General features: G+C 43.3%; 1 protein-coding gene across 1 annotated transcript in view; it reads right to left on the bottom strand.

Annotated features, from left to right (window-relative positions):
* Cpeb3 (cytoplasmic polyadenylation element binding protein 3) overlaps positions 1-11,515 on the bottom strand; it is a 183,262-nt gene extending 171,747 nt beyond the window's left edge. The window contains exon 1 of the mRNA XM_028773477.1: positions 11,418-11,515. The gene's annotated coding sequence lies outside the window, so the exon portion shown is untranslated. The remainder of the gene's footprint in view (positions 1-11,417) is intronic.
* Between the last annotated feature and the right edge of the window lie 135 nt (positions 11,516-11,650).

Consider the following 11,650-nt stretch of genomic DNA (forward strand, 5'->3'; position numbering starts at 1 on the left):
ATGGAGGAGAGCTGCTTATTGGCTTGCTTTGCTCTGAAACTTCATGAGCCAGGCCCCATCATCTGCACCTCTCTCCACATTCCTATCTTCCAAGCTCTCCCAACAGCTCATTAAGTTCTGAGAATTCAATGGCCTTTTCTAGCCCAAAGTTTCAAACGCTCCCACAATCTTCCCCAAAAAACACCATAGTCAAGTTTGTCTCAGTTACAGCCCAGTCTAGACCCAGTTTCTGTTTGGGTTTTGTTTTGTTTTGCTTTGCTTTGTTTTTCGAGACAGGGTTTCTCTGTGTAGCCCTGGCTGTCCTGGAACTCACTCTATAGACCAGGCTGGCATCGAACTCAGAAATCTACCTGCCTCTGCCTCCCAAGTGCTGGGATTAAAGATATGTGCCACCACTGCCCTGCCCAGTTTCTGTTCTAGTTTGTATCTGTCACTGTGATAGCACTGTTAAATAGCATGACCAAAAGCAACTTGGGGAGGTGTCATAGTTAGGGTTTCCATTGCTGAAAAGAGGCACCATGATCAATGAAACTCTTATAAAGGATAACATTTAACTGGGTCTGACTTACTGGTTCTGAGGTTCAATTCATTATCACCATGGCAGGAAGTATGGCAGCATCCAGACAGGCATGGCGTTGGAGAAGGAGCTGAGAGTTCTACATCTTGTTCCAAAGGGAACCAGAAGACTGAATCTCTCAGGCAGCTAGAAAGAGAGTCTCATTGCCCACCCCCAACAGTGACATACTTCCTCCAACAAGGCCACACATAGTCCAACAAGGGCATACCCACTAATAGTGCCATTTCTTAGGCCAAGCATATTCAAACCATCACAGAAGGAAAGTATTTATTTCTCTTTACATGTTATAATCCATCATCAAAGGATGTTGTGATGGTTTGTATAGGCTCAGCACATGGAGTGGCACAATTAGAAGGTGTGGCCCTGTAGGAGCAGGTGTGTCATTGTGGGCGTGGGCTTTAAGACTCTCATCCTAGCCACCTGGAAGTCAGTATTCTGCTAAGCAGCCTTCAGATGAAGACGTAGAACTCTCAGCTCTGCTTGCACCATGCCTGCCTAGATGATGCCATGCTTCAACCTTGATGATACTGAACTAAATTCTGAACCTGTAAGCCAGCCCCAATTAAATGTTGTTTTTATAAGATTTGCCTTGGTCATGCTGTCTGTTCACAGCAGTAAAACCCTAAGACAGAAGTCAAGGCATGAATTCAAATAAAAACGCAGGAGTCAGGAATGAAGCAGAGACAAGGGAAGAACGCTGCTTACCAGCTTGCTCTCTATGGAACACTCAGCTTGCTTTCTTATATAACCCAGACCTACTTGTTCAGGGGTAGCACTTCCCACAGTGGGATGTGGGCCCTCCAAAGTCAATTGAGAAAATGCTCACAGACAAGACCCACAGACTCTGTTTGTGTCAAATTGACAAAAACTAACCAGCACAGATGCCTTTTGTTTCTTCTCTTACTTAACTGACCTGACCAGAGCCTCTAGGACATTGTTGAAAACAAGTTTCAAGAGCATACATCCTTGTTTTATCTCTGAGGGGAAAATTCAATTTTTCACCATGTGGCATGAGGGTTGGCTATGTGTTTTCCATAGATGTACCTGGCAGGGAAAGAAGAACCCTTCAAGCCATTAAAGGTGGCATATGCCTTTAATCCCAGCACTCAGGAGGCAGAGGCAGGCAGATCTCTGAGTTGGAGGCCAGCCTGGTCTACAGAGTGAGTTCCAGGATAGCCAGGGCTATACAGAGAAACCCTGTCTCAAAAAAAGTAACAGCCAACCAGACAGACAGACAGACAGACAGACAGACAGACAGACAGAGAAAGAGAAAAAGGAGAAGGAGGAGGAGGAAGAGGAGAAGGAAGAAGAGGAAGAGGGGGAGAGGAGAAGGAGGAGGAAAAGGAAGAAGAGGAGGAGGAAGGGGGAGAGGAAAAGGGGGAGGGGAAGGGAAGGGAGGCGAGAGGAGAGGCGAGAGGAGAGGCGAGAGGCGAGAGGCGAGAGGCGAGAGGCGAGAGGCGAGAGGCGAGAGGCGAGAGGCGAGAGGCGAGGAGAGGAGAGAAGAGACCTCCAAGGCTGAATTTACCTCTCCTATGGAGGATCCAAGCTGGATTCCCAGTACCCACTTGGTGACTTAGAACCACATTTAACTCCAGAACTTGACACCCTCTTCTGGCCTCCTCAGGCACTCCACACATAGTACACAGACATTCATGCAGGGGAAACTCCTATACCTGTAAAATGAATGGAAGGAAGGAAGGACAGAGGGAGAAAGGAGAAAGAGAGACAGAAAGACAAGCCCTCCTCCTAATTGTGGAGTCCTGTTTTCTCCCTTTCAATAGCTAACTGGAACTGAAAATAATAAATTAATAAATCTGACTTTGGTTTCCAAAGTGTACATTTAAAAAATTATTTGTGTATTTGTGAACAGCAAGGTGCAAATGTGGAGATCAGCAGACCACCTGCAGGAGTCAGTCTTTCCTTCCACAGTGCGAGTTCTGGGGATGAAATTCAGGTTGTCAGTCTTGGTGCCATCTTTACAGCCTATATAATGTTTAATACTTGCTTTAAAAACATTTACAACCAACCTAAAATTTATTCTGTCTATAATAAATGCAGGGACAGAGATAGAGAAGAGACTGAGGGAATAACCAATAACCAGCCCAACTTGAGACCCATCCATGGGTAAACACCAATCCCTGATACTATTAATGACAATTCTGTCAGGCTAACATGGCTGTCCTCTGAGAGGCTGCACCCAGCAGCTGACTCAGACAGATGCAGACACCCACAGCCAAACAGTGGATGCAGCTTGGGAACTCTTATGGAAGAATAGGAGGACAGATTACAGGCCCTGAAGGGGATAGGAACTCCACAGGAAGACCAACAGAGTCAACTAACCTGGACCCACAGGGCTCTCAAAGACTGAACCACTAACCAGAGAACATACACAGGCTGGTCCTAAGCCTCCCTGCACACATGTAGCAGATGTGAAGCTTGGTCTTCGTGTGGGTCCTGAACAACTGGGGCAAGCTGTTGCCTGTCTGTGGGCTATGTTCTTCTAGCTGGGCTGCCTTGTCTGTCCTCAGTGGGAGACGATGTGCCTAACCTCGAAGAGACTTGACATACCTGGATGGGGGTGGGGGGAATATTCGAGGGGGTGGCCCACCTGCTCAGAGGAGAAGAGGACATGAGGGGAAGGATTGTGGGAGAGGGGCAGTGAACAGTATGTAAAGTGAATAAGTAACAAAAAAAATCCAAATGTTGCTTGAACAGAAAATTATCTCCAAACTGTCTGAATTCTGGGTAGCATGAGGTTGCAGTCTGTATTTTTCTAAGCTCCATCTTCTCCCTTTAACAGTCTATCTTTACTTCTACATGGCACCTCCTGTTTCAGGTTCACCGGCATCGTTAGCCCTGTCAACAGAGGCTCTAGCTGCCTCTGAATGTGGCACTCTGAATGTTGGTGAGAATCTAAGATTAACAGAGGCTGTGAAAATAGCCAACCTTGAAAGTCAAGTTACAGGAGCCACAAGCAACTACTGGTCAATTTATAGTCAAGAGCTTCCAAGGGTGAAAGAACCAAAACACAAGCAAATGTACCCAGGAAAAGAAAGCCCAGGTGCTGAGAAGAGAGACCCTTGGTTCAAGGACTAGGCTCAAAGCCCAGGATCTAAACCTAGAACAAACCAAGAAAAACTTCTAGATCCTAAGGATTCTAACGGTTTCAGATGAAAGCAAGCAAATCAAAAGCCACTTTAATCCATATGATATATAGGCTAATGAAAAATGAACATCTTTCATTTGTTCACTGTCATTAGAGAAATGTCTGCTCAGATCGTTTGTCCATTTTCAACTTGGGTTATTTGGGTTTATTATTGATTTGGTTTTTGAAACAGGGTGTTGTTATGCAGCCCAGGCTGCCTCCTGAGTGCTAGAATTACAAGGTCTGGCCCACCACTTCTGGCTAGCCTCAAACCTCTGTGTTCATTCAAGCATTCTACCTGCGTCTATCTTCCTTGCCACAGGGAGAGGTGGAGTAAGTGCACACCACTGCACCTGGCTATCATGCTGTAGATGCAGGAGAAGGGTGCATCATAACCATGCATATACAGACAATAGAAATATGAATATTAAAGAGTAAAAACTAACAAAATGAATATTTTTAACTGCTTAAACTTAAACAGTAAAGAAAACTATTTGGTTCTAATGTTTAATGCATGCACACTGTGGTAAATATATGACCATCAGTGCTGTCTGAGTCCAATGCTTTGAATGATACTCATGTGCAAGGAATTTTTATCTGCAGTTGCTTATGCCACTGGTGTAAATGTTAATGCAATAGAAAATACAAATGATGTTCTCCTATTATTGTGAAAATAGCCTTGACCTCACATGTTCTCTGGAAAAGGTCTGGGGAAACTAAACTCTAGGTCTACAAGACCACATTTTCAGTGGCTCTATGAAACACATGGCTGCTTGAAAAAGAAAAATATTTTCCATATACATTTTCTCATAAAGTTGACACTCCAGCCTATAATCCAACCACAAAAGAGATTGATACAAGAAGATCACCCAGAGTTCAAGGCCAGCCCTGGGCTACACAGTGAGTCCCAGGCCAGCCTAGACTACAAAGTAAAATTTGTCTAAAAAGTCAAAATAGTCAGGAAGTGTCTCATACCTTTAATTCCAGTACATGGGAGGCAAAGGCAGGCAAATCTGCCTGGTCTACTGAGTGAGTTCTAGGACAGCTAGGGCTACAAAGAGAAACCCTATCTTGAAAGAAAACACACACACCTCAAAACAAAAATCAAAATAGCTAAATAAAATGGACATTCCAGGGTTAAACTACAGAAGGGAAAATATACTATTATTAGGTAGTTTGCTGTCAACTTGCACAAACTAGAGACATCAGAAAGGAAGGAATCTCAGTTGAGAAAATGTCGCTATAACATCCAGCTGTAAGGAATTTTCTTAATTAGTGATTGATGGGGGAGGGCCCAGCCTATTGTAGGTAATGCCATCCCTGAGCTGGTGGTCCTGTGTTCTATGAGAAAGCAAGCAGGCTGGCAAACCATGAGGTGCAAGCCAGTAAGTGTCACCCCTCCATGGCCTCTGCATTAGCTCCTGCTTCCAGGTTCCTGCCCTTATTGCTTTTGATGATGAACTGATACAGGCAACTGTGGCTCTTAAAGAACTAGTAATGAGCAAACCAGGCATGATGGCACATGCTTAATTACCTCAACTCTAAGGAAGCAGAGACAAAGTATCATAAATTTGAGGCCAGCCTGGGCTACAGAGCAGGACCTTATTAGAAAGAAAAAGGGTAGTCGTATGTAGTGGCATGTGTCTTTAATCCCAGCACTCAGATGATAGAGATAGGTGGGTCTTTGTGAGTTTGAGGCCAGCTTGGTATACAGAGTGAGTTCCAGGTCAGCCAGGGCTACAGAGGGAAACCTTGTCTCAAAAAACAAACAAACAAACAAACAAAAATAGAGACAGCAGTACAGGATAGCCAGTTTAGTTCCACTAAAGGACACACTGATCAAAATTTCCAGGACAAACCTCTAACTATAAACTAACCCAATTTCCTCACAAAGCGTCTCTTTCTCATTTCAGGCCTGTCCCATCCAAGTGAGTTTCCATCTCTCCTAAGGGCAAAATTCCTAACCCAAGCCTGTGGAACTCTTCACTAAGGGTCACTTGAACTTTAGGGATCAAAGTTACTTTAAAGTCTCTTTGTTTCAATGTCCTTTATTTATCAAAGCCCTTTCCTCACCGGGCATTTACACATGTTCTTTGGCCTGAGTACTCTTCCCTCTCTTTTCCAGTTAATGACTGCTCCTCTTCTGTCCTTAGTATTCTAGACAGTTCCTCAGCAAAGCTTGCCCTGGCCTCCCTGTCAAACCCTTAATTATAATTCCTTGTAAGTGCTCAATTCCAAATTACCATTTACGATGATTCTCCCGCCAATCAGTAGGCCTCCCAGATGCAGACTGTACTTGGTTTGATTCTCACTGTATTCTCAACTGCTGAGTTACTTCAAGGGCTTTATTTCATACATCGTCAGACAAACGTATTTTCCCACTTATGTAACAGAGGACTACAACTTGATTCAGAGAGGTTAATTCCTGCTTTTACATCTTTTCATCCACATCCAGACCCAATCTCCTGTCTCTTCAGCGACATAATGCCATATCCCATGTCAAGACATTCTCTTTAACATGTCAGCCCACGTGAAACTTGTGAGTTCCTTTGCGTTTCTGTGCTAAGCTGGTGACTTTCCATACACTGCCAGGTTATCATTGCATAATGTTTTATGTCTGAGTACCTTTCCATTTAGTAAGCACAAACATTTTCTGGGCTCCTAAAGAGTAACTGCAGTTTAATTTGCTATTCTAGTGCCCATTTACGTTATGAATTCTCTGGGCACATCTGCTGGAGGAAGAACAGAGAACTCCCCATAGCCTGAAAGGAGGGCTCAGCCCACAGCTTATCACTAACCTTGGCAATTGAGAGTTCTTTGGAGGATGCCAGAAGATGTTAGATTATTTCCCTGAAAAAACATCATTACTCCTTTTGGCAGATAGTACAAAACAAGTGTGATAGAAGAACATTAAATCATTTGTTATTTTACATTTCTGGATATATTTAGAATAGTTCATAACCAAGTATTTTTAAATATAGAATATTAACATATTCTATAACTCTTAAGCATAATCAACATTGTCAACTTTTATTCTTCCCACCTGAGACATGGAAAATCTTTTTACATTTCCAGTAAATTAATTTCTGCCAAAACTATAGCAACAAGCAAAACCACTATCTATAGTCATGCTGGTTATTCCCTTGGCTGACTACCACTCACCACAAATTATCTGTGTATGAAATACATGTATATTGTTTTTTAATGATGGGCCAGCAGACGCTTGACAGCACTTGTTGTGGTGGTCAGAGGACAGAGTTCTGTCTACCATGTGGGTCCCAGGGACCCAACTTAGGTGGCCAGGCTCAGCATATACTCAGACAAGTTTCTAATTTTCTAATTCAATTTTTGGAGATAGATTCTCACATTAACCAGGCCTTGAATTTCTCTATGTGGCTGAAGATAGTCCTGAACTTCTGACCTTGGGGTCTCTATCTAGTGAAAGGAATCTTGTAATGAAAAGTGTGTACAATCTGTTTTTAAGTGACGGTAACAGGGGCTGGAGAGATGGCTCAGTGGTTAAGAGCACTGACTGCTCTTTCAAAGATACTGAGTTCAATTCCCAGCAACCACATGGTGGCTCACAACCATCTGTAAATTCTGTCTTCTGGTGTGTGAAGACAGCAACAGTATATTCACATACATAAAATAAATAAATCTTTTAAAAAGTGATGGGAACAATCAAACTTCTCTTACTTATTATGTAGCTAAGAAAGCTTTGAATTCTTGACAATTCTCCTGCTTCAGTCTCCCAAGTACCGAGAACACAGGAGTATGCTACTATGGCTAGCTCAAGCTTCTAAGGAAATACAACTTTCTTTCTTCAAAATCAAAGAGTAGGACTCCTCAGTGGTTAAGGGTGTGTGCATACTGCTCTTGAAGAGGATCTGAGTCCAGTTCCCAGTATCCACATAAGGCAACTCACAATTGCCTGTAACTCCAACTACAGTGTCTAAAACCCTCTTCCACTCTCCAGAGACCTGAACTCACAGGTACATACCCACATGCATAAACATAATTAAAAATAAAAATAAAAAAGAATGTCTTTTTTTTAAAAACTGACTTAAAAACAAAACTCAAAGAGTAAATTGTAATTCCAAATATCTTGAGTCTTACCAAAAAAAAAAACAAAACAAACCAAGAGTTATAGAAAGCAAAGTTGACAAACAATATTGAAATTCAGTCTATATGTGTGACTCATTTCAAATGCAAGAATTTATAAATTCTATTAATCATGATTCTGACCTATACTAATACAAAAATGAGGTTTTTACATTTTTCCCTTTTCAGTGATATTTATTGTTTTTTTTTTTTTTAAGATTGTTTCTTGATTTTGAGACAGGTTTCACTCTGTACCTCAAGCTGGCTTCGAACTAAATTTGTAACCCAAATTGGCCTCATTTTCCTGAGTGCTAGGATTACAGATGTGAGCCACAAGATCCAGCTTTATATATTAGTCTATAAGTGGCTTCTTACATTTTTCTTTTATAAAGCATTTATTTACTGGGGAGAGGGATCACATATGTTCCACAGTAGTGTATATGTCAGAGAACTTTCAGCAACCTGTTCTCTCCTTCCACCATGTGGGTTGGAGTGGGGGAGGGTTGAACAGGCTCGGTGACATGCAATATTATCCACTGAGCTCCTGTCTTTCAGTTTATACAGATATCATTCTTCTCTCTCTTTTTCTTAATGTGGATAAGGAGCAAAATCCAGGGCCTTGGGTATGTTGAACAAATGCCTTATTATTGATGTATACCCACAGTCCCCCAAACAGAATTTATTCTCTACTAATTAAGGTTTTTTAAAAGGACAGGAAATTGACTTTTCATTAAAAACATAAATATAAAATCTTTTTTTTTGAAATAAGGCTAATGTAAATGGGATTTGTGATCATAAAACTAAATCATATTTTCCAATTTAGGGTAAAATACACATTCTAAAGTAGGGTATAATGGGTCATCCCTGTAGATCTCTGAACTTGAGAGTCTATGGCAAAAAGATTACCACCAGTTAAAGGACATTGTGGACTATGTGGACCAGCCTAGACTACAGAATAAAACCCAATCTTTAAAAAGGAGGAGGGGGCAGGCATGGCGGACCACACCTATAATCCCACTATTCAGGAAGCGAGGGAAGAGGGTTTCGGCAAGGTGGAGTACAATCCAGCCATCTAGTGAGCTACATGCCAGCCAGGGCTACATATCAAGATCCTGTCTGAAAAGAATAACTGGTGGGGGGGGGGGGGAGCAGGGGGGGGGAGTGATGACAAACTAACAGAGGCTGGAGAAATGGCTCAGTTGTTAAGAGAGCTAACTACTCATCTTGAGGACCCAGGTTTGATTCCCATTGCTCATGTGGTGGCTTGTGACTATCTGTGACTCTAGTCTCAAGAGATTTGATGCCCCTTTTGGACTCAATGGGCAATGCATGCAGTACAGAAATATGCATGCCAAGCAAAACGCTCATACACATAAGAATAAATCAATTTATAATTAAAAAAAAAAAGAAGAGAAAAGCAACAAGAGAAGAGCTCGTCACAGTTGGTAACTGCCATCCTGTCACTTGGCAGATGCAGGAAAATCATGATCTGGATCACCCTTTACTTATGTTCCAGGCCAGACTGTGCTATGTAAGATCCTCAAGCAAACACACAAAACAAACAAGAACATTAAAAAAAAAAAAAAAGCTGAGAAGAAATGAGACTTCCCCTCAGTATAAATCACAAAGCTAAATGGATTTTGTGTCGGTCTATCTCTCACATGGTTAACTGCTTAAAAGAGAGACATACACTAGAAGACTCACATAGCACACAAAACAAACAATAAATTATTATATATCCTGCTTAACCTACTCATTTTCCTTCCAAAGGTAGGTGGCCTATTTCTTTTTCCATGAGAAGGAATATTAATTATAGTATCCTAAAATATTTCATAAAACCATGCTTCCAGGGGCTCTAGATGTAAAGTACATGTTATCGTGAAAACCCAAGTTCTAGCCCCTAGTACCCATATAAAAGCCAGGTGTACCTGTGGCATCAGCAATCCTAGCACCAGAGAGGACAAGGATAGGCGAATCCCTGGAGTTCACTGGCCAGCTGGTTTAGGCAACCAAGCTCTGGGTTCTTTGAGAAACTCAGTCTAGAGAACAAATGAGTCCACCCAAAGCAAACCTTACACTTCTGCACACATACATGTACCCCCACAAAAAAAATAATAAAAATAGCCTTGTGTATTGGTAGAAGCCTTTAATCCCATGAGACAGAGGAAAGCAAATTTCTGTGAGTTGAAGTTTAACCTACTGTACCTAGTGAATTCCAAGGATGCATAGTGAGACATCCCTGGAATGACAAATAAACATAAAATGCATATTTCAGAAATTGGAGGTCAAATAAATTTATGTATTTTATTTATTTATCTTGACCATGTACATATTAGTACAAAAATAGATTTACACAGATAAGAACTGATTGTAGAAAAAAAAACTACATTAAGCAAGAATTTTGAAAGCCTGTCAGTTCTGTGTGTGGTGGGCCATGCCTACATAATTCCAGATCTAGGGAGCTCTAGACAGGAGGATCTCAAGGTTGACTCATCCTTGTGCTGCCGATACATAGTCCTTGCCAAAGAAAAACTAAAGCAAACAGAAGTAAGTTTGATGGTTACTGTTTTGAGACAGGGTCTCTCTGTAACCCGGACCGATCTTGAATTTGTGAAGAACCTCCCAGATCTGCAGGCCATGCCTACAAAGCTTTTTGTTTGTTCTTTTGAGACAGACTCAAACTCATTAGTAATGGAGGTTGACCTTGAACTCCTAATCCTCCTGCCTCCTCCTCCCCAGTGCTGGGTTTACAGGATTGGACACCTACTATACCCTTGCTCGCTTGTTTGTTTGTTTGTTTTAGACTGTAGGCTACTCTGGAATTCATTATACAGACCAGGTGGCTTCGAACTCCAGGCAATCCTTCTGTCTCAGTTTCCCAAGTATGGGATTACAGGCCTGAGAAACCATTCCAGGCTCAAATATGCCATATTTTCATTTAAAGAAACATCAAACGTTTTGTAGCAAAAATGTAAGCATAACCAACGGAAAACTACCAAAAACATCCCACCAATCACAGCGCTAAACAACGCCACAGGTCGTCCAAATTACGCATTTGTTTAAGTCAACAACAGCTCTTTCCTCCCTCCAAAGCTATCCCTTCCGGCGTCAGAGAAGACAGAGGGATGATTTGTGACTTCTCCCTTTTTTGATCCCTCGCCCCGGATCCACCTGCTTGGAAGTGTCAAGGAGACTAGAAATGGTTAACCGTGACCAGCTGCCGAAAGAAACAAACACTCCTGACAACCCACAGCTGAGCAAGCAAGGGCTGTTTATTCACCAGCGGGTCCCCTTTGGAGGCTGCCCGCAAGCCCTCGAAGGCTGGGCGACAGCACCTCCGAGAAGGTTCCTGGACAGGCAAAGTGGTTCTCGGGTCCCATCCCCATGTCCCCAACACACTCAGAGAGACTCCGGTGCGAACCGTCGGGTTACCCACCCGCCCCTCCAGAGCAGCCTCGCACTAAGCTACCCGTCCCTCCCCGAAGATGGGCTCTGACGCGGCCGAGGCTGACCCGAGCACCCGGCCTCGCGCCGCCGCGGCCCGGCGTGCTTGACCCGGCCCAGAAACTGGCCCTCCACGCCGCCACCCCTCACCTGGCTCTGTCCCACCTGAGCGCGAGAGCTGAGGGAGCAAGACGCGGAGAAGGGGCGCTGACCTTGTTGCTACTGACAGCGGAGCGCCACATGCTGCCGCTTCCCGGACAGCGGCCCGAAGGACATTTTTTCCCCCTGGAGGAAGGAAACGGGAGGGCGCCGGCCCGGCGGCGGCGGGCACGGCGGCGGGGGTCCCGGCGGGCTGTGCAGCCTCTAGCGGGGACGGTCCGAAG

The sequence above is a fragment of the Grammomys surdaster genome, unplaced genomic scaffold (assembly GCF_004785775.1).
Source record: "Grammomys surdaster isolate TR1022 unplaced genomic scaffold, NIH_TR_1.0 229, whole genome shotgun sequence".
Classification (NCBI taxonomy): Eukaryota; Metazoa; Chordata; class Mammalia; order Rodentia; family Muridae; genus Grammomys; species Grammomys surdaster.